Source organism: Microtus ochrogaster, chromosome 19 (assembly GCF_000317375.1).
Source record: "Microtus ochrogaster isolate Prairie Vole_2 chromosome 19, MicOch1.0, whole genome shotgun sequence".
In the NCBI taxonomy this organism is placed as follows: Eukaryota; Metazoa; Chordata; class Mammalia; order Rodentia; family Cricetidae; genus Microtus; species Microtus ochrogaster.
This window is the reverse complement of record NC_022021.1, coordinates 54,481,982-54,487,006: the sequence shown is the minus strand read 5'-3', so window position 1 is coordinate 54,487,006 and position 5,025 is coordinate 54,481,982. Positions and strand designations below refer to the sequence as shown.

Below are 5,025 nucleotides of genomic sequence, written 5' to 3'. Positions count from 1 at the left end.
TCTGTCAGGACTCTGCCTGTTTCTGCTTTTAGATTGAGGTAAGACACCCACTCCTCCCAGTGTTTCCCATTCACATAAACTCAGAACCCAGAAATTTGATAATTGGTCATCTTGTGGGTAGTTCTTTAATAAGTCATTAAATAAAGTGACTAGCCAGAATAATTCAAAGTTGCAAATATTCAATGAATGATAGTCGCTATTATTTTATTGTCATTTCCACTTTCTATTAAAGTCTACAAGAGGGGCTTGAGGCAGCTCAGTGGCTTGATGGCTTGAATTCAGCCCACAGTGGGAGGAGAGAACTGACTCCCATGGCCTCCGTGGGTGCTGCCACCACCCAAAATAAGTGAAGTGTTTAGAATTCATACATAAATATTCCACAAGACATTTAATTTCATGTGAAGCTACAGAACTAGATCTGCACTCCATATTCATTTTTGTTGTTGTTGTATTATCGTGAGTGCGCACGCGCAGTTAGTGTGGGAGGTCAGAAGACAACTTGTAGCAGTCGAGTTCCCCTGCCACTGTGACCCCAGGGATTGAACTCAGGTCCTCAGGCTTTCACAGCAAGCCCTTTTACCTGCTGAGCCATCTTGCTGGCCCTTGTTTGTCTTTTGGAAATAGTTATATTTGTGAACAGTCTTATGGTATTTTTGAATGCTTACTTTATAGAAATAAATGTAAAATAAATTTTCTGGGTTTGTCTCCCTATTTTTTGTGGGGTTTTTTTGTTTGTTTTGTTTTGTTTTGTTTTGTTGGGGGGGGTGTTCGAGACAGGGTTTCTCTGTAGTTTTGGAGCCTTTCCTGGATCTAGCTTTTATAGACCAGGCTGGCCTTGAACTCACAGAGATCCCCCTGCCTCTGCCTCCCGAGTGCTCTGCCTCCCGAGTGCTGGGATTAAAGGCACGAGCCACCACTGCCCAACTTTGTCTTCCAATTTTTATAGCCTAAGAACTGCCAGTTTTCTACTTGTGATATTCAGATCAATTTAATATATTTGAATTTTTAAAATGCAACATATTTGAATTTTAGTAATATAGCTACTTTCTTCTAGAGTTCATGATTTGAAATGTTGAGACCCAATGGGAGAGAGCGCGTAGGAGGCGGTATGAGATTCCTCTGTGACTTGCCTGTGCACTCCTGTCATACCATTTACTCCTGCCTCCTGCTCACGGTAGCTCTGCTTGCATGGGGCGTCTGTGGGAAAGAAGGTGACGTGTGGAAGAGTTAAGGTACTGCTGTCCTCCATCACTGATAGGGTATCATCAGGGATAGGCCTGAGGGGTGCATGCTCCCTCTGTCGCCTGGGCAGGCAGCTGGTGCACATTTGCCTTGCTTTCTCAGAGCCCAGCAGCCAGTGTGGTGACCAGTTACAGCACATGCTGATACAGGGCTCCCTTCCTCCCACTCTGCCATATCATGTTCCTTTCACTGGGATCCCTTATTCAACATCAGCTGAATCAAAACCAAAATTGTCTTTAGCAGACGTGAGCTCAAACCATTACCGGTCAGTACCAGGTCATTAAATTCAACAGGTCTACTCATTTTGTAATCTGACTGCATGTCGTTATGCTGACAGAAACAGTATGCTCATTAAGAAGAACAGGGCTGAAACGGTGTGTGGAGTGCCCGACAACTTGGTGACCAAGACCGTCTCGGGAGATGAAATGCTGGAGAACCCCCAGGTTAATGTTCACTGACAGTCTGGTTTAGCCTGCAGCTGTACAAGCGGATCTTGTGAGGAGATGATTGCCTTCCCCTGTGAGTTGTGCTGTAGAAATACCAGTTGGGACTGGGCTCCACAACTCTGTGATTTTCAGTAATGGGTTCCTAAGTTGCAAAGAGGAGTTTTCTTGATGAGATGGGGAGTATACTTATTTGTGAGATAAGGACAAGGTTTAGAACGCAGTTAGGGATTGTTCTCCTTTAGTAGAGCAGAGGTTGGGGGTCCTCTTCCAAGACCCCGACAGCTGTCCAGGTTCCTGGGGCCAGGCATGGTTTCCCTCCTGTGGACTAGGTCTTCATTCCAGTCGAGCTGCTGGTCACTGCCAGGGTATGTGTGCACTGCCGCACCTTTAGGTTATGCCGTGATGGTCGTGGTTGTGGCTCATAGGTAGCAGAGCTGGGTGGGACTGCTGGCTGCTTCCCTCCTTTGGAAGGTGTCTTCTGTCACACCACGACAGCTAGTCCTCAGGCAAAAGGCTTGTAGGTCAGATCCAGCATAGGGGTCAGCTCAGGGTTGACCTTCATTTTTTAAGGTATTTTTAAAGTGTACACAAAAATAAGAGTCATTTCTGAGGAAAAAATAGTGCTTCTTGTTTAAAATAAATTCCATCATCCTAGAATTTTGCTCAGTTTCTTTTTATTAAAATATTTTTATTGCACTGTGTCTAGAGAGTAAAAATACATTTAGCTTTTAAATTTTGCTTTCCATCTTTAATGTATAAAGTTCTTGATACGCACCAGTAAAGTGCAGTGTTTTCAGAATTGCGCAGTTGGATATAAGGTGAAATGTTCAGAAGGAGAATGAAGTTCTTATGACAGGCCCTGTCTTCTTCCCAACTATTTCTAGCTTTTCTCTAATTACGTATTTTGACAGCCTTCCTTTTTCAGACGGGTAGAAGGTATGTTTTGAGGGGACTGAGAAGCAGCACGTGGCCTCAGTAATTGTCTCCCCCACAAAATTAGACTAATTGCATTATCAGCTTTCGCCAAATTACATGGCAATTCATCATAAAAACACTTATTAGTGTTTGTCTAGAACAGCCTCGCTAATGACGCCTGCGCAGCAAAGGAGCTCTGTGTTTTCATCAGTATTGGATGCTTTTGTCACATTTATGCTGCATGGCCATTTGACTGCAATACTTTTTTAAAGCTATGACATTATCGCACTAGAGTAATACTTGTTAACAAAATTCATTTGTGTATTGGCAAAATATTTGCAGATAATAAGCTCAGTGATATATTGAGTAGTAACATGGATTTACCTAAGGAAACATAATTATTGCCCTGAAGAAAGCAAGGCCATCCTTTCCATAGGAAGACCTCTCCTAAAACTTAACTGATTAATTAATAAGCACTTTTTAAAAAAAACATAAAATGTAAATGCTATTAGGCTACACTCAACCCAGCTTTGTTCAAACTAAAGGCTTTCTGATATCAGATGTTACTTATATATATTAGAATTCTTTTAAATCTATAAATAAATTTATTGCTAGGTCTTTCTATTTGAGCTGGTGGTGGTCGTGAATGCCTTTAATCCCAGCACTCAGGAGGCAGAAGCAGGTGGATCTCTGTGAGTTCAAGGCTTCAAGAGCTAGTTCCAGGACAGCCACCAAAGTTAGAGAAACCTTGTCTCGAAAAACCAAAAAAAAGTATTTGATAGCCATTTGTGTAAAAATTCTAAATAAATTACTCTTATTAATACATAATACAATACATATTAATAGGCTTAGAAGAAATATTATGGAAATATTAGATACCTTCTTAATTAAAAATATAATCATTTAAGCTTTAATATTCTTATAACATTTTATGTGCTTAGCCTGCCTAACAGTGTGTACAAACAGGGTTCAACACCAGTATTAGAAAGTTTTTTGAAATATGAGCTTTGATAATTCCTGCCACATTTATAAGATACCTAATAACAAGGAAAGGAACAAAATGGGACTTTTTTTTACATTGAGTAGGGCACTTTTGGCCAACAGTGGGTATGGAAGACAGAGGACAGGTCACAGAAGTCGGTTTCCTTCCTTCTATCCTGTGGGTTCTGGGGATCAGACTAAGGTGGTCAGGGCTGGCAGCAAGCACTTCTGCCCACAGAGCCATCTCACCAGCCCAGAAAGATGCTACTAAGGAAAATCTGAAAATCTCATGTAGCCTGAAAATAAAGCCAGCATGAAAATACGGAAGTAAGCATCTACTATGAGATGGTCTCTTACCTGACAGGGGGCATTGCCACCTGTTCTGATCCCATCCTGTCCTGATTACCTGATTAATATTCAGGGACTGGCCATCTCTATTACTGAATTTTATTCTTAAGTACTTGAAGGAAATGTCACTTGCCTTTAAATAAGGGAATTATCGTCAACACAGAATGATTGGCAGTAGAAATTCAGTCACAATTAGCATTTCCTGATTTTTTGAGGGCCCTGACACCACACTCCTTCTTGTAGTCTAAATTTGTTGGGTGGCTAATAATCACTTTTTCAGATGTTACCTAATAATACATTTTGCATCAGGTTTCTTGGCATTCGACTATGATACCCTATTGGCCATCATGAAAGCCATATGACAGGTTCTTAGACCCGACCAGTTGCTGTATGGCAGTGTTCAATCGAGCCCTACTGTTGAGTCCCGGAATAGCCTAGGCCTCACAGTGCTTATTTTGGAGGAAAAGTGAGATTTGCTTCCTCCTTCTGAACACCTTTTTAAGAGAAAGGTTGATCCAGCTGCCTTTAAGAGTATTGCTCAAGAGAAAACCAGCAGTAAGCTCACAGAAAGGAGAAGCTCAAATTTGCTTAACAAACACCTTGTGAGTACCTGTGGTAGCTAGATGTTGACAGAGGATGAATGTTGACACATGATGACCCTAGCAACATCAGGGTCATCGTGGAACTTGTACTTAGGAAAGTGTGTGTGCCCAAAGGGGTCACTGCAAATGTGAAGAAGACTCTGAGAGAGGAGCAAAAGCCTAAGAAACAACACTCAGCCTTCCTTATGTAAGACAAAGTTCAGGAAAGCTACCTTGGAGAGTTAGCCAGGCTGAGCCCTGAAGGGTGAGAAAGGACCGCTCAGGATGCAGAGTCGGCTGACACCAAAACCTCACCCATAGGCGAGAGCAGTTTGACAGCCTGAGGCATTCCCTAATACAGAAGAGAGGTAAACCAAATGCATAGGGAAGGCAAGAAACACCTTTTCAGTTGACAAAGCGATGGGGAAGCACCTACTCTCATTTGCTACACAAACAGATGGAAGTTAGTGCTAGATACAAGTTTTCTTTTTTTTTTTTTTTTTTTTTTTTTT

The 5,025-nt window shown here is 41.8% G+C and overlaps 1 protein-coding gene across 1 annotated transcript in view; it reads left to right on the top strand.

Annotated features, from left to right (window-relative positions):
- Ndufaf2 (NADH:ubiquinone oxidoreductase complex assembly factor 2) overlaps positions 1 to 5,025 on the top strand; it is a 118,631-nt gene that overhangs the window by 98,488 nt on the left and 15,118 nt on the right. The window lies entirely within an intron of this gene.